General features: G+C 46.9%; 2 protein-coding genes across 4 annotated transcripts in view; one reads left to right on the forward strand and one right to left on the reverse strand.

The window, feature by feature from the left end:
- Positions 1-18,707, forward strand: part of LOC127044377 (uncharacterized) — a 564,702-nt gene that overhangs the window by 344,280 nt on the left and 201,715 nt on the right. The window lies entirely within an intron of this gene.
- The window catches only part of JCAD (junctional cadherin 5 associated), an 83,647-nt gene that overhangs the window by 62,952 nt on the left and 1,988 nt on the right, over positions 1-18,707 (reverse strand). The window lies entirely within an intron of this gene.

Below are 18,707 nucleotides of genomic sequence, written 5' to 3' on the forward strand. Positions count from 1 at the left end.
TAGAAGCCACTGAGCCCAATCCTGCCGTTATCGACCAGCCTGGATAATCCTACTGATGTCAGTCAGGGCAGGAGTTGTCAGTGTCCCTTGTTTAGGGTAGGATTCTGACTGCTCCTCAAGGGCCAGTGGTTGAGGAATTTGGGTGATTCCATAGCAGGGTGTGTGGCAGAAGTCAGTGACTCTGCTCCCTATGTGAAATGGAACCTAGTTTTGTAGGAGGATCCCAACAGAGTGGGGTTGGCAGAGGACGAAGCAGAACAGATAAGAGGAGAAATGGGAACAGGGCCACAGGGTCCACCATTGCATGGAATGACTGGCCAATGCCTCCAAGGCAGCAGCTCCAGTTGCTGCAGCTTCAAGTCCAGCTACTACCCTGCAAGCTAGAGAGGGCTAGGAAGGGGGAGAAGATTCCTGACACCCCAACCCCTATGGAGCCCCCTTGGCACCAAGCATGGGGTGGGGGAAGGGTTAGGGTTGGAGATAGAAGATAGGCTTTAATATTTACATTGCATGAGAGACCCTTCAGCCTGAGCATAACCTTTACTATAAGGTTTGTTGGAAATGGCAGTGGTTGTCATTTTTAGGGGGAGTCTGTGTGGTGATTTGCTGATTAGCGTGATACACATGCTGTACTGAATGGTCTGTGTAGCCCTTCCCTTTCCCTGGCAAAGTGAGGATGTTCTCTGTGGCCCTGGGGATAATTATTGGTACAGTGAAGGGCAGGGCTGGCTCTAGGCACCAGCAAACCAAGCACGTGCTTGGGGCAGCACATTTTCAGGGGCAGCATTCCGGCAATCCTTTTCTTGTCTTTTTTTTTTTTTTTTTTTTTTTTGGCTTCAGGCAGCAAAAGCCTAGAGCCAGCCCTGGCAGCAGCAGCGCATCATGCCCGGGGGGGGGCGCCCTGGAGCCACTGCGGTTCGTGCCGTGAGGGAGCAGCGCCCGCACGTTGTGGCTGGGCTGGGCAGGCGCAGAGAAGGGAACACTCGGGCTGGGGGCCGCCCTGAGGGGCACACAGAGTAGCCTGCAGGTGCCGCAGGGTGGACCCACCCCCCCCCAGCGCCGCAGTTGGGGCTGAGCGAAGTGGCCCGAGCTGCCCAGGGACTGTGGCAGGGCGGCCAGAAGCAGCAGCAGCAGCAGAGGGGCTATAGAGGGCGGGGTGCTGCCATGCGGGACCCATGTCCTGCTCTCCAGGGTTCCGCTCTTTCTGGAGCTGCCTTGTCCTGGCTTCTCAGCCCCTGCCAGGCGGTCCCCCAGCTCTGCCCTCTTGGGTCCCAGCCAGTCCTGGAGGCAGGAGCCCTCGCTGGAGGGACCCTGGGCTGAGGCGCAGCCCAGGAGCCCCACTGCTTACCCCGACCCTGCCAGCACTGGACCGGCTGGAGGCAAGGTGGGAACGGGCAGAGTCAGCACTGGTGGGGGGGGAGCCCAGGGCTGCAGCAGCAGGGAGTGTGTGGGGGGCGAGAGAGCCCAGGGCTGGGGCGGCACGGGGTGTAGGTGGGGGATGGCACTGGTGGTGGGGGGGGGGAAGAGAGCCCAGGGCTGGGGCGGCAGGGGGTGCAGGTGGGGGATGGCACTGGTGCAGGTGGGGGAGGAACAGCCAAAATTTTTTTGCTTGGGGTGGCAAAAAACCTAGAGCTGGCCCTGGTGAAGGGCAATCTCTGCCTCCCTCACAAAAAACTTGAATAAAGGGCTTTGGAGAGAAGTCACACCACAGACTGCATGCCAAGCCTGGAGCACTGCAGCACTCCATGTGGACATGAGCATTGCAGGCCCATAGCTCACACCCCCAGCTCAGTATGTGGCCCTCCTTGCTTGCCTCCAGAGAGGCAACACAGAGCTGTGGCCAGGGCTCTGGACTAGGATGCAGGAAACCAAGATTCAAATCCCTGTGCTGCCAATGGTCTGCTGTGGGAGCTTGGGTGAGTAACTTCATGTCTGCCTGTGGCTAATTTCTCTCCCACTGTTCAGTTGTTGATTTAGGGCTTGTCTACATCACAAAGTTGCAGCGCTGGTGAGGGGGTTACAGCGCTGCAACTTAGGAGGTGTACACATCTGCAGGGCACCACCAGCGCTGCAACTCCCTGTTTGCAGCGCTGGCCGTACTCCCGTTTTGTCTCGGGTGTAGAGGATCCAGCGCTGGTAATCAAGTATAGACACTTACCAGCGCTTTTCTTGACCTCCGTGGAATAAGCAGGTATCCCAGCATACCTGAGGAAGCCTCTGGTAATCAAGCTGGTCTCCTTCCCCGGCTTGCTCTCGCGTTCCCCGAACCCCGAGCAAGCAGGTCTCCTTCCCTGCGGTTCCGGGAACGCGAGAGCAAACTGCGGCGAAGCTGGTCTCCTTCCCCGGTTTGCTCTCGCGTTCCCCGAACAAGCAGGTCTCCTTCCCTACGGTTTGCAGGGTGGTTCGGGGAACGCGAGAGCAAACCGCGGCGAAGCTGGTCTCCTTCCCCGGTTTGCTCTCGCGTTCCCCGAACCCCCGAGCAAGCAGGTCTCCTTCCCTGCGGTTTGCTGGGTGGTTCGGGGAACGCGAGAGCAAACCGGGAAAGGAGACCAGCTTCGCCGCGGTTTGCTCTCGCGTTCCCCGAACAAGCAGGTCTCCTTCCCTGCGGTTTGCAGGGGGGTTCGGGGAACGCGAGAGCAAACCGCGGCGAAGCTGGTCTCCTTTCCCGGTTTGCTCTCTCGTTCCCCGAACCCCCGAGCAAGCAGGTCTCCTTCCCTGCGGTTTGCAGGGTAGTTCGGGGAACGCGAGAGCAAACCGCGGTGAAGCTGGTCTCCTTCCCCGGTTTGCTCTCGCGTTCCCCGAACCCCCGAGCAAGCAGGTCTCCTTCCCTGCGGTTTGCAGGGTAGTTCGGGGAACGCGAGAGCAAACCGCGGCGAAGCTGGTCTCCTTTCCCGGTTTGCTCTCGCGTTCCCCGAACCCCCCTTGAAGCCACCCAACAGCGCTGCAGTGTGGCCACATCTAACACCACTTGCAGCGCTGGTTGCTGTAAGTGTGGCCACTCTGCAGCGCTGGCCCTATACAGCTGTACTAATACAGCTGTAACAACCAGCGCTGCAAAATTGTAGATGTAGACATACCCTTAGATAGTAAGCTCTTTAGAGCAGGGAGCGTCTGTCATGATGGCTTTGCACGATGGGATCCCAGTCTCAGTTAGGGCCTGTAACATAAATAAAAAAAAAATAATAAAAAGCTACAGAGTGACCACCCCCAGAACAGTGAATTGCTGTATTTCTTCTGCTTTGGGGGCTCTTCTGTGCCTTCACTCAGTTCCACCCTTTGTGAATAGCAGGGCACTTGCTCTGCATATGTACATTGCTAATAAAAATATGAATGTTATTAATGAAGGACATTTAGGACTCTCATATTCAACCTCTCACCCTGTATAGTGTGTACCTGAAGGGAAAGAGAGGTGGTGTGAATGGAGGGACGTTGCACCAGAAAGAACACCGAATTAACTGGTTTTCATACTTCTTGAACTTATTAATGTGACCTGGCAGCAAACCAGTGCAAATGACGTGTTATTTTTCCCTACCTTTGTCCCAAAGTGTGTATTTCATGGGCTTAAAAGAATAGTCTATTAAATGTGATAAATGAGGCCATTTGGCACCAGCCTTTTAGCTTTTCTATTAAAATGTGACACAAGATAATGAGGAGGGCTTGAAGAAATCCTTTGTGGTGTTGGAAACCAGGGGCACATGATATATGGAGTGGATTTTATGCCTCTTCCATCATGTGAATGAGATCTGACAATATTCCCTTCATACCTCGAGAGTCTTTGACAGAAAAATCAGAGACAAGAAAAAAAATCACTAATGGACCAAAAATCAGTGACAGGTTTGGGGGAGGGGGGAGCAATAAAGATAAGAAGGAATTCACTTAGTGTGGAGCAAACCTGTCTCTGCTTGGTTTCTTTAACCTCTTATTTTAGAATTTGGTAACAGCACATTTGTCTCCACAGTGGTATCCCTAATTAGCCAGACTTTCTCAATAACAAATTCGGTAAAAGGCCTCAAGAGATTTAGTCTTACCTCCACTGAAAGGAATTATGGACTAGATTTGGCCTCTACAGTGGAGGCTGGAGGGAGTGGTGCTGCAGGACCTGGATTATACAATCTCCAGGTGGGGAGATCCTTTTAGGCTCCTTTGTGCCACCAGAGCAGGCCAAAGTGGGCCAGACTGGAAAAGGGAATTCACCGTTTGTTCAGAATTATACATTTTGGGCCACGTGCTGTTCATCTCTACAGTTACATGCAGCTGCACTGATTCGATGAGCAAATTGGGTGGTTGCACATGCAAATAGCTGTTCAGACAACTGATTTTTACAGTAGGAATATAACCCAGGACACTTGTAGTAAGAGGTAATGCCGAGGTTCATTTGGATTAACTGAGCATGGAATTTGAATGTGATCTTTATTTTCTATGCACGTCCCCTGACTAGCACTTTAATCTGTACAGTAATTGCACTTTTACTGCATATACCTCTATACATTAGGAAATGTTCTATTGTGATGTGAGAGACAGATGTATGCCCATAGAAATGCTAACCGAATGTAAAGAAAATTTCATAGGCTTTATTACCATACATTAGGCACTTCAAAAATACCACTTGTATTTTAATTCTGCCTACATTCTAAATGCTGTATTTGTACCTTTCTCCTGCTCTCACCTTTGTGCTTTCCTCCATGCTATCATTAAAGTGCAGCACTTCCTCCCTTTCCTTCTGCCTAAAAATCAACACACATATACAGAGCAAGATAGAGACACAGATGGCTGTAGCCACGAACAAATAAGCAAAGAGACCAGAGTCTCTGGAGGTTTGAATCTATGTTGTATGTATCAAATATGGTCTGTCTTTGAATTAGATTGTCCCATGAATCTTCCGCAGGCTCTGGGTGAGAGCCACAAGGGGACTTAGGCACTGCAATGCTGAGCATCATGGTGTTCAGGCTGCAGGAAGGCACCTCATGCTGCTTAGCACTCTGAGTGGGAACCAGCTGTTTGTAGGCAGGTGGCTTAGGTATCTACGCAGTTACTTGCAGGAATGAGTGATGTATCTGCCTCACTCCACACAAACATTTAGCCTAGTGGTTAGCACACAGGCCAATATGTAGGAGACCTAGGTTCAATTCCCCTCTCCCTGTCAGAGGAAGGAACAGGGGTTTCCCTCCCCTCCCCTCCGGAGACCAGTCTAACCCTGGAGCTATGGAATATTCTGATGTGGGGCTCTCTCAATCCCTCTTGTTGCACTCTAGATAAGTAATGAAGAGTAGCTGGGAGAGGGGGAATGGACCCAGGGTCTCCCACCTCCCAGGTGGGAGTCTGTGACCCCAAAAACCTCTTTCTGCCAACTGCCAGAGTGCAGAAGGGGTACACAGGATCCTTGCATCAGGTATGTGCACCATAATTCACCACAGATTGGCCTATACGGTCCCTCCTGAGAGCCAGTAGCCCACTGGTCATTGTAATGATTGTGAAATACAGATAATATTTAAGAACTTATGGACCTATACTGGAAATTATGTTCTTAAATCCTTGAAGTTCAAAGCAGGTCACTAAGAGGTGACAAGCCTGTTCAGGCATGGGGCAGTAAATGCGTCTCTCTCTGTCTGGTCATTGTCTATTTGCATACTGAGCCACCAGCTGATCAAGAATGCAAAACTAACAAGATCGTGAAATCTACAGGAAGAAACACTCAGCAGGAGGGTGTCTGTTTATGACTAAAGCTCAAAGGACTGTTTTGATATATCTGAGGTTGCAAAGAGACGCACAGTATCCTTCACCAAAGGGACAAATGGCAGTGTGTTTTGTCTGATGTAAAAAGGATCACAGCAAGGCCTGGCTGAAAACTCTGGAAGGACTTTGGGGTGAGCTTTGCTCTATAAGACACAAAAGTATCTAAGTAAATAAATCTAGCTTCTAGAATGTGTGTTATGACTTTATTTGATATGTACCCCTTTGGCTCTAACATTTCCACTTGCTAGCATTTGAATCTCTTTGTAAAATAAACTTTTGCTTGGTTTCACTATAAACCCGTAGGCACTGACTCTGGATGCGCAGCACTCACCTGTCACAGCTGATCTCCGGCCCGCTCATCAGCTGATGGTGGGGCGCTGCCGCCCAACAGCTGATGGGGGCCGTGCTGCCATCAAACAGCTGTTTGGCAGTTCGGGAAGGGGTTTGGGGAGGGTGGAGAGCAGCAAATGGACAGGGGCCTCGGAGAGGGGACAGAGTGGGGGCGGGAAGAGCTGGGGAAAGGGCAGGGCCTTTGGGGACAGGCTGGAATGAGGGCAGGAAGGGGCAAAGTGAAGGTGAGGCTTTGGGGGAAGGGGTGGAGTGGGGTTAGGGCCTCAGGATGAAGCAGGGGTGGAGCCCCCCCCCCCGGTAAAGGAAAAGTTGGCATCTGTGTATAAACGTATCTAAATGCTGTGTGTTAAACAGAGCAGTGATCAGAGGTAAAACTGGTGAGCTGGGGTGTACTGGTAAGCTGGGAGCTGTGACTAACTACTATGAGTGTTCAGTGGAGCAGGGGAAGGACCTTCCAGGCAGATGTTCACAGGGCTCAGGGTACCTATCCCTAATCCACAGAGGGACAGTGGAGCCTGTGCAGGACGAGAGGAAAGGGTCTGTGTTGCTTGTGAAAGCAGCAAAGAATCCTGTGGCACCTTATAGACTAACACGTTTTGGAGCATGAGCTTTCGTGGGTGAATACCCACTTCGTCAGATGCATGTAGTGGAAATTTCCAGGGGCAGGTATATATATTCAGGCAAGCTAGAGATAATGAGGTAGGTTCAATCAGGGAGGGTGAGGCCCTGTTCTAGCAGTTGAGGTGTGAATGAAAGAAAGAAAGAAACCAGCAGGACTCCACTGGCCATCACATACAGTCCCCAGCTAAAACCCCTCCAACACATTATCAGGGATCTACGACCCATCCTGGACAATGATCCCACACTTTCACAGGCCTTGGGTGGCAGGCCAGTCCTCGCCCACAGTCAACCTGCCAACCTGAAACATATTCTCACCAGTAACTGCACACCGCACCATAGGAACTCTAGCTCAGGAACCAATCCATGCAACAAACCTCGATGCCAACTCTGCCCACATATCTACACCAGCGACACCATCACAGGACCTACCCAGATCAGCCATACCATCACCGGTTCATTCACCTGCACGTCCACCAATGTAATATATGCCATCATATGCCAGCAATGCCCCTCTGCTATGTACATCAGCCAAACTGGACAGGCGCTATGGAAAAGGATAAACGGACACAAATCAGATATTAGGAATGGCAATATACAAAAACCTGTAGGAGAACACTTCAACCTCCCTGGCCACACTATAGCAGACCTTAAGGTGGCCATCCTGCAGCAAAAATACTTCAGGACCAGACTTCAAAGAGAAACTGCTGAGCTTCAGTTCATCTGCAAATTTGATGCCATCAGCTCAGGATTAAACAAAGACTGTGAATGGCTTGCCAATTACAGAACCAGTTTCTCCTCCCTTGGTTTTCATACCTCAACTACTAGAACAGGGCCTCATCCTCCCTGATTGAACCTACCTCATTATCTCTAGCTTGCCTGCATATATATACCTGCCCCTGGAAATTTCCACTACATGCATCTGACGAAGTGGGTATTCACCCACGAAAGCTCATGCTCCAAAACGTCTGTTAGTCTATAAGGTGCCACAGGATTCTTTGCTGCTTTTACAGATTCAGACTAACACAGCTACCCCTCTGATACTGTGTTGCTTGTGATCAGCGGAGTTAGGGAGCTGACCCCTGGCCGCCATAGACAGGCTTCCTCATGCTAAGGGCAGATGGTAGCAAGGTAGCAGCCTCACAACCCTGAAGCATCACAGTGCCCTAACCACTGGACTAGAGTCACTCTCAATTTTGCCAGCCCAATGACTGTCTAAGTATTTATCCACAGTGGAACAGTCATTGGGCCAGAGAGATAGAGCACGGGCACCCACCTGGGAAGTAGAAGACTCTGGGTCCGTTCCTGATGCTCCAACTATTTTTTCAAGTATCAGAGGGGTAGCCGTGTTAGTCTGGATCTGTAAAAGCAGCAAAGAGTCCTGTGGCACCTTATAGACTAACAGACGTTTTGGAGCATGAGCTTTCGTGGGTGAATACCCACTTCGTCAGATGCATGAGGGAGCTGACCCCTGGCCGCCGTAGATGGACATGCATCTGACGAAGTGGGTATTCACCCACAAAAGCTCATGCTCCAAAACGTCTGTTAGTCTATAAGGTGCCACAGGACTCTTTGCAACTATTTTTTTCATTATTTATCCAGAATGCAACAACTTCAATAGGAGAGACTGAGGGAGCCCCACATCAGAATATCCCATAGCTATGATTGAAGACCTCTCCTGGGGGGTAGGAAACCCCTGTTCAAACCCTTTTGCCTACACTAGCAGAGGTGAGATTTGAACCTGGGTCTCTAATCACTAGGCTAAAAGTTATAAGTTGGGCACTGGCAGCACCATCACCACTACCTCCTCAATTCTGAATGGGAGTCGATCCAGTAGGCGTGCTTGGAGGCTGACTAGCAGATTGGGTCCCGCCTGTGACTTAGGTGGGTGAATGCCTATCTTTCCCTGGTCCAGTCACTCACTCTGGGGCTTAGATAGGTATCCAGACAGCTAGTGAGGCAGGATTGTGCATACCCAAAGGTAGGAACACAGATGCCTAGGAAGTTTTTACTCTGAAAAATGTAGGTGCTGCGTGAGTTTAGGGTCCTATAGGTTGGGTGGGAGTTTTGTGGATCGCAGTGGAGCTGAAACTGGGACTTACGTGTCTACACCCTGCATTTAGGCACCTAAGTCTGGGGTCTAGGTGCCTCAGTGATTTTGTGGATCCCACCCTCTGTCTTCTGTATGTGAACAGCACCATGCACATGGTTGGTACTCGATAAATAAGCACACCTCTCTCCCGTTATAACACCACCCGATACAACACGAATTCGGATATAACATGGTAAAGCAGTGCTCTGGGGGTAGGGTGGGAGGGATGTGCTCTGATGGATCAAAGCAAGTTCGATATAACACGGTTTCACCTATAATGCAGTAAGATTTTTTGGCTCCCGAGGACAACATTATATAGGGGTAGAGCTGTAGATGTCCAGAGATATTAAAAATCAACTTCCAAAGACCAATGTCTACCAAGAGATTTCAGAGGAAGCCCAGCAAAAATGAAGATGTGGAATTCCTTTAATAGGATTTTACAAAACTAATTCCCAATCCAGGGTACCAGTTAAGTGAACGTTGCTATAAACTGCATCTCTACTGAAGACCCAGTTCAGCCAATCACTTAAGCACCTGCTTAAATTTAAGTCAATGAGATTTAAAACCATGCTTAAAGTTAAACATGAGCTTAAGAGCTTTGTTGAGTTAGGGCCTAAGAGCTGAGTACTATGGGTCTGATCTTGCAAACACTTCCTAGCAAGCTTAAGACATAGGCTTTGTCTACACTGCACTTTCGTGGTTAAAACTTTTGTCGCTCAGGGGTGTGGAACCCTCCCACCCCAAATGACAGAAGTTTTAACAACGAAAAGCGCCGGTGTGGACAGCACTTCGTCATCAGCTCTCTCAGCAATGAAGCTACTGCCCTTCACTGGGGTTGGTTTTATTTTGTTACTGGAAGAGCTCTCTCCCAACGACAAACACCGGCTACATTGTGCACCTTGCAACGGCGTGTCTGCAGCAGCCCTGCAGTGTAGACATAGCCTTAGTAATGGGAATAGTTCCCTAGAAGACAGTGAGACTAGTCATTTAGAAAGTTCTATTCCTGGTTGTAGTTTTCAGATCAGGCCTTAAATTAACATTTTGGGGCTCAGTGCTGCATTATTAAAGTCAATGAAAGTTTTGCCATTGATTTCAATTGGAGCAGACTCAACCCCTATCTGCAGATTGCCCAAGCTACATCTCTCTGAAAGAGTGGAATAGCATTGCTCATACATGAAGTCTTGGTGGTCTTCCCATTTCCCCTTCTCCTCCTCACTCATTCAGTTCCAACAAATTGCTGTTGGAAAGGCTCAGATGGTTTTACTTAAGCATTCCTGCTTGTAATATGATCCCCTTTGTATAGGGAAGTGAACTGATATAATGCATTGAATCCCTAAAGAAATAAAAATCAAATAGTCATAGGAAATATCAAGAAATATTTCATAAAATACATCCTAAACCACACAGTAGATTGAATGCTGCAGATGCACAGCTTAGAGCAGCCTCTTTAACTGGTGCATTTTCAAAAGCACAATGGCCTATCACTAAAACTAGCAGGCAATGGAGTTCATAACAAATTCATCCTTCCATCATGGACATGTGGGAGGCAAAGGCAGTGGAACAGGTGCCCAGTTATGCAGAGAATCTGCAGCTATACAGATCCCAAACCCGCTATCATACTATACTTCCGTGATATCTGAGCCCACGCTGGAGTCCAAACACTGAGGTTGTAATAGTGACTCATGAAGGGATTCTGTCCATCCCTAATGCTGCAGAGCCCCCCCAATACAATTGATTCAGGATAAGAGGATTAGGAGGATTTGACTCACAGCAATATACTATTTGGAACTGAAGGAAAGTGGTTCTATTGTGAACACCTTTAACTGGCTTGTTCATCTTATTAGTTCTAAAAGGCTTAGGAATTAAAAAAAACCCACAATGAGCCAATACTGCCCCATTAACTTTAGTGAGGTTGCACGGGGTATAAGTCAGGGCAATTTATTCGTTCAGAGCTGGTCAGCAATATGCATTGCCAGAATAGCTGTAGCTTGTTACGGAGTTCAGGAGCTGTTCAAAATATTTACTTATCTGACTGACAAAATGATATTAAATAACTTACACAGTTAAAGTAACCATGGTTCGGTGTAAACAATGTATAGTGCCAAGACTGATGCTAGATGCTACCTGGAGACTAGCAAGACTGATATATACATATATTGGGTTCATGTTTGGATAATTCCAGTCAAACTGAGACTAAATGACTACGTTGTGTTTTTAGTTAATAAGTAATAATTAATAGTTAGCACTTATCCAGCTTTCCATGTTCATAGTGCTCTACAGACACTATGGAATTAATCACTACAGCTCCTTAGGCAACTATTCTTATCCAGGTTTTACAGATGGGGAAAATGAATCTGAGAGGATGAGGCCTCATTTTCAAAAATGGTTTCTAATCTCAATTTTTTTGGATTTCTAATTTTAAAACGCCAGACTTTTCAAACATAGATGCCTAAGGTTAAGCACCTAAATATGACTGGCCTGATTATCTGAAGTGCTGAGCACTTACAGCTCCCCTTGTAGTCAGTTCTACCCCTTGGTTGAACCACTGTGATGCACTATGGGAGTCACATGACCACAGGGATTTCCAGCCAGCTCTCCTTAACATGCTCTTGGTCTGGAAACTGTTATAAAAACAACTGAAATGCAGAGACTTAAACTAGAAAAGATAGAAAAGTTCCAAGCTTAGTTTGTGTTAATAAGGGACTGTTCAGGTAATGTAGCACAAAATAGCAATTTAAAGAAATAGCTGAAGCTCTTCTCCCTGGATATATTCTTCTGGACAGATTTAAACTTACAAGTCCACTACTACATGACGCAAGTGAAGACAGAGCGGAAAATTAAAGGAAGAGCCTTAAAGAATCAACATTGACACTAATGCAGGATGGTTGGTTGAGCATGAGGAATGGCTGTATAAGGGCTACAACTTCCCAAACAGGGAAAAATGTGTTTCTGCTTAAAGGATTGAGGTAATGAAGTATTGATTCTACATCTGAAATTAAACTGTGGAACATTGCATCCATTTTGCTGCAGATGCCATCCAATAATTCAGAGAACAGTATGACAAAAGGTATTTTGCAGTTGCTCCATCAATGAAAATAGAATGAAAAGGATGAGAACTACTGTGGTCTAGATATTCAGCACAATATATTAACCTTATGGAAAAAATTGTAATATATAAAGCAATGTTACAGTGCATTGTGCAAATTCAAAAATGCTTCTGCAGCCATCATCAGCCTCAGGGTTGATTGAATGAAAAGGATGACGGAAACCCCATCTATCCCAATAACACTCCATGGAGCTCTCAGGAGGATGCATTCTCTTCAGTTAGTTCAAAACTATCATAAGTATGTTGGGATTTGCACTCAGTACAAGACGGGTTTTGATTCAAACAGTGCATTTTATACATAAGAGACTCTACAGAAAAACACTAGGTTTACCGAAGCAATTGAAGGTTTCAGAGGGACTTGACAGATTGCAGGCTGATGATGCTATTGTAGTTTCTGTGGAAATCTGGCCTGATGTAATTAACAAGAACGAACTCAAAACCACACAAGGACAAAATCCAAAATAGATTCAGAGACGCAACAGACTCTTTCCATTGTTTTGCCGTAATGACTAAACCCAAATGGCCTAGAACAGGAAGAAGAGGCTGAATTATAGGTGATGGATCATAATCCTGAGTCTCTTCCTTCTCTTCTACCATTTAAAAGTGAAGAGTCAGTTTTCCACTCCAAATCTATGCTTGCAGAGGTTTTGTCACTGCTTGCTTGCATCAAAATGGTGGATGATTGAGGAAGTAAAATCAAGGGAGGCAGGACAGAAATTCACAAAAGCCAACATGCTAGGCAGGGAGCTGCCTAAGCTAATCAGTGGCAGATGCCAACCAGACTGGTGCCTTTCTTATGGAGATCTTAGAATCTCCCTGCAGCCTCTCTGCTAGCAATTCACAACCTGGGACCCTCTTTGGAATTAAGAGCCTGTACCATTTTTGCAAAAACACAGGTGCCTAGGAAGCTTTTTGCTGAAACAATTTAGGCACCAAGCGAGCTTAGATGCCTACAAGTTTCAGTGGGAGTTTTGTGAATCACAGTGGAGCCTAAAACTGGGACTTAGAAACTTAAAACCAGACCTAGGCTCCTCAATCAGGCTTTAGGCACCTAAATAATTTTGTGAATCTAGGCCTTTTTAGGCAAGGAACAGAGCACATAGAGCTTGTGTTGACTTCAATGAGAGCTGAGAGTATTGAGCATTTTTGAAATCAGGCCATTTATTGAGGTGCCTCACGTAGTCATCTGATCCTGTGGAAAAAACACTAGATTATCCCTCTGTTGGAGAATTATTACTTAACCAAATTTGGTTTAAAAATTCAGTTATTTTAAGTTAAAACAAATATTTGATACAGATGTTTGTATTTTCACTCAAGCTTGTAAGAGTTACTGCTTATTAATGACAACAGAAAAAGAACCCATGCTGTTAGCATTGCATGTCTTCAGAAATAATTGACCGTGGACCAGGGCCGGCTCTACTGTTTTCGCCGCCCTAAGCAGCACACCGAATTGCCTCCGTGGACGGCAGGGGCAGTCCCTGTGCCCTTAGGGCAGCAGGCGCATTTCCGCGGCAGGGCGGCAATTCGGCGGCAGCTTCTATGTTTAGCTGAAGCCGCCACGGACAGCTAAACATAGAAGCTGCCGCCGAATTGGTGGCACCGCGGAAACATGCCTGCTGCCCTAAGGGCACAGGGACTGCCCCCGCTGTCTGCAGCGGCAATGCCGTGTGCTGCTTGGGGGCAAAACAACAAGGACTGCCGCACCTTACAGACTGCCGCCCCAGGCACCAGCTTGGAATGCTGGTGCCTGGAGCCGGCCCTGCCGTGGACCAAAACAATTCCTCTTCCTGGAAGTCATTAGAACATTAAATTTCTGGGACAGCAATAATACCAATTAGAAAACTTGCAAAAAAAAAAAAAATCAACTCAGAGATTGTCTGACACTCGGCACTGTGATTGTGGCAGCCCCTAGGAATGATCTGCCTATCAATAAGATCCCAGGCCTTTTACAAAATGAGATCCACTAAAATAACATGGCTAAAATATGACTGGCTTAGTGGGCAATATTTTGTCTTGATTCATATTTAAAGGAAAGGTGCATTATGTGAGTTAAAAGTAGACTGTTTCAACATGTGAAAAGTGTGTGTGTGTGTGTGTGTGTGTGTGTGTGTGTGTGTGTGTGTGTGTGTGTGTGTGTGAGAGAGAGAAAGATCTTCAGCATGGAATAAAGAACAGGGAGGAGGCTATTTGTGTTTCTTCAAGATGCAGTATTGACAACAGTATTTCTATCTTAAATGTCTACTTTGCACTGAAGTATGTATGAGTGATTGCAGCAAAGGTTAGTACACAGTAAATAAAGCCCTTTCTGTGCTGACATACACCCTTTTCAACCCTAAATTGCTAAAATTGCCCTGGGTGTACGTAAACAGAGCATTTAGCCACTAGTGTGAAGTGCTGTCACAGATGATAGCTAACTTACAATGGATACTGCAGAAGTCCCTACTCAGAACTAGACACTGAGTGTGCATGGGGCAGGTAAGGGGCAAAAGGAGGCATGTCAAGTTATGCTCCATCATGTGTTGTGGCAGCTCTTTGACAATGGCTTGGTGATTGCCCCCGATGCTAGGACTGGAAGTTCTAGGTACATTTTCATTTTTAAAAAACGTTTGTGATCTGTGTGGGGCACAGGCATGGAAACCACAAGAGTTATGTTTGTTAGGCTCCTATGGCTCCCTTTTGGGCACTGCGCTGAGTTGTGCAGCGTAGCTCAGCACAGTGCAAAGTTTAACGTCAGACTACAGCAGAGGTTTAACAGAAGGAGGCACTTTCTTCCCTGCAGGTAGAAAATGCCAAGAGCATAAACAGCCAAGCTTCAGTATCTGCAAAATAAGAGAAAGAGGGACAGAGAGAGAGAGAGAGAGAATGGGAACACACTGCCAAGGCGCCACACTATTAAGTAAAAGGGAATATCATTTCTGTATCAAGAGGCTTTGACTAGGCACCAAAACTCCAGTGCTTTTGATGTGATTAGAGCCCTGCATATATTCTATTCAATTACTTATATTTTCCCTATGTATGTCTCTGGCAATTTATACATTTAATTTTAAAAATGGGCCCAAACTTTAGAGGAGTTCAGAATCAAAACCTGCATCTGGATCTGAATTTCTCGGAGGGGCCTTATTACTGTTGAGTGGTGAAACACCCACTCTCCCCTCACACCACCTAGATTCAGTGCCCAATCTGAACAGGACTTTGAAGTCATCCCTCAGATGAGGGAGGCCTTAAATAAATATAAAGAACTATCCCCTAAGTTTTGTGGCTCTGGGTCACTTCTGCTTATTTTTACTGATTTAGGTATTCTCAGACAAGAGGTAGTACATCAACCCCTTGTCTTCACACATGATTCTGTGCAACTACGTTTGCATTGCACTGATAACATCATGACATACCAGGTAATTTCAACAGTCCAGGAGATACACATCTGATGGATATCCAGGAGTTGGTATGCTGGACAGCACGGGTTAAGAACTGACTGCTCATGCCCAGTGGTTTGTTCCTCATTGCTGCTTCCTTCCTAAATTCACCCAGCACCACTAGCAATGCAATTCGCCGAACTTCCCTGACTCGGCCTCTAGATGCCTCCTCTGCTTTAAAGTATTTGACATACAATGAAACAACCAGCTCACAGTGTGCCTCGCATTTCAAAACAGTATGATATACACAAGTAACTGAGGGGATGTCTTCACTGCAATTAGACACCCGCAGCTGGCCCATGCCAGCCAACTTGGGAACGCGGGGCTTGGGCTAAGGGGCTGTTTAATTGCAGTGGAGATGTTCAGGCTCAGCCCAGCGCCGGGATCCTTCCACCTTGCAGGGTTCTCAGAGTTTGGGTTCCAGCCTGAGCATCTACAGTATAATTAAACAGCCCCTTAGCCTGAGCCCTGTAAGCCCGCATCAGCTGGCGCAGGCCAGCTGAGGATTATTAATTGTAGTGCAGACATACCCATACTCTCAAGAATGAAAGTACATACCTAAAGCACCCACTTAGTGGGAGTCTAATAATTAGTTATCCATCTACTTCTACTGTTAATCAAAAAGTAAGGCCAGATATTGTTCTCTCTCTGTTACCAGACTTCTATTCACTCCTCAATTGGAACTGAATCACAAGCCAATAGAAAACAAACCAAGTCTTAAAAATCAGATTTTTTTTTTGTATTAACCCTGAAGTTTATAAACTTCTTTAAGGGTCTCACATCTCCAAATGTACACATTGTTTAGTGGTGGTGTGTGAAGATAACATGAGGCCTGTTATAGCGTGTGATCTGTTTTATATAGAAACATATTGTTTGGAACATCAAGAAAATTTGTTACAAGGGATTGTATTGTCACCTAAGATTGTATTCCTTGGGAGACAAAATCCTTTCTGCCGTTATCTGAATTGTTCATCACAGATTTCCCTTACCCCATCTCACCAGTTTGAGCATAACACAGGAACAGATTCTGACCCCCGCTGCAGTTCTTTGTACCAGTCTGCTGGCACAAAGCCACCGTGCAGATGGTAGACCAAGCTGCCCGAATAATCTTCTAGCATGAGGGAATCACCAAGTGGAGTATGTCTAGGGTAGTGGCTTTTATGTTATCTTCCCCCCCCCTCCCCCAGACCATGGTGGAAGGGGTGTGGGTGCAAAAAAAAAGATATGGCTAGAGTGCCTCATGCCCTGGCAATCCTTGCCCTGCTGGAACAGTCCCTGAGACTTGGGCAGTCTGAGCAACTTAGAGCAGCCGTGACCTTGCTCTAAATTGTGCCTTGGTGCTTAGTGGCCTCAAGATCTGGGAACTATAAAGCTAGCTTCAAACCACTTTTGCAAACCCTGCCCCCCTGCAGCACAGACACGGCAGATCTGAGGACCTGGGCCCCAGTGACAGAAGAGAGGGAACATATGAAACACATTTTAAAGTATCAGAGGGGTAGCCATGTTAGTCTGGATCTGTAAAAAGCAACAGAGAGTCCTGTGGCACCTTATAGACTAACAGATGTATCGGAGCATAAGCTTTTGTGGGTAAATACATGCGTCTGATGAAGTGGGTATTCACCCACGAAAGCTTATGCTCTGATACATTTGTTAGTCTATAAGGTGCCACAGGACTCTTTGTTATATTTTAAAGTGTATCATTAACAACAAATAATGATCTGTAAGAATTAAAGACAATTAATTCATAAGTACACCGCTACCTCAATATAATGCCACCAGATATAACACGAATTTGGATATAATGTGGTAAAGCAGTGCTCTGGGGGTGCAGGGCTGCACACTCCGGTGGATCAAAGCAAGTTCAATATAACGTGGTTTCACCTATAACGTGGTAAGATTTTTTGTCTCCCAAGGACAGCATTATATCGAGGTAGAGGTGTATGTGGAAACCAGTTGGGAAGATAAATCGCACAAGAGCCATCATTTTTCTGTGAGGAACTGCAGAATTAGCTTTATGTCCATTACTCTGCAGCAACAGGGCCGCCCAGAGGATTCAGAGGGCCTGGGGTCTTCGGCGGCAGGGGGCTCCACCGCCGAATTGCCGCCGAAGACCCGGCACTTCGGTGGCAGGTCCTGGGGCGGAAGGACCCCCCGCTGTTGAATTGCCGCTGAAGACCCGGAGCGGAGGAAGCTCCGGGGCCCCCGGAGCACGTGAAGGACCCCACTCCAGGGGCCCTGAAAAACTCTCATGGTGGCCCCTGTAGGGCCCAGGGTAAATTGCCCCATTCCCCCCCCCCCCCCGGTGGCCCTGTGCAGCAAACACCAACTCTCCAACCAGATCCCCAATAACAGTACTCCAGTAATTGTTGGTTTAGGCAATAACCTAATGGGTTATAGCAAACCAAATATAAAGAGTAACTATTTGGGGTAAGTGGTGCAGTAAAAGCTGGGTTCAAATCCCAACTGGGTTAGAAATAAAAATGAGTTGGATGGTGTCAGGTTAGTTCCTGAGAGATGTTTGTCGTATGTGTCAGCTACTGCACTGTTTACTACTAATAATGAAAGGACTGGGACAGCAAGTGTTGCTGGTTAGGGGTGAGATGCTCTTCTAGAGCCATGTGAAGAAGCTTGTAAAATTCATGCCTGCACTAGGCACAATGGTGATCACATTCCTGGACTATAATCCAATGGCTATTATTAGTCCATCACCTTCCTGAGCACCATATTCACCCAGTAGATAGTAAATAAACAATGCTAATAATGAATATACTATAATGATTTCTTCTTCAATAGCTTTCACATGAGCATCTCAGAGCACTTCAGAAGCAGTAACCGATTCAGCCTCAAAGCCAGCGCTCCTTTGTGCTAGGTCAGATCATACAGGATTCTGTCCCTCAAATTGCCTCCACCAGGGGAGAGTTCAAACACATGAAGGCAACAGGGAATGTATCCAGAATGGGTATGTATGCTTGCAAATGGAGTTAGGGGGATAGTGGATGGAGGTGTCCTCTTAAATAGGGGGAGGAAGAAGCTGTTTGTTCTCCACAAAACATGTCACTGGAACATAAGTCACAAGTATCAACTCATCTCTGATGGGCTAGGATCCCCATAATCCAAGGCCCCCTGCAGCTGAAGGTTTGGCAGCATTGCCTAAATCATCTCTGTACATGAATTTACTCACCACTAGTACACAGCCACTTCGCAGTGAAGCACAGCAGCTGCTCAATAGTGTAGTTTTGTGCACAACAGGATAGGGCAGAAAATGAAAGATACCCAAAAACTTGACACTCCGGGGGCATTTAGACTGGAAGAACCTAACTACCTAGGTTGGAAAGTAGGTGGGACTCCAAGTGGTCAGGACCTCCATTTTACATTTCAATCATCTGCATTCATC

This window comes from Gopherus flavomarginatus, chromosome 2, assembly GCF_025201925.1.
Source record: "Gopherus flavomarginatus isolate rGopFla2 chromosome 2, rGopFla2.mat.asm, whole genome shotgun sequence".
NCBI lineage: Eukaryota > Metazoa > Chordata > Testudines > Testudinidae > Gopherus > Gopherus flavomarginatus.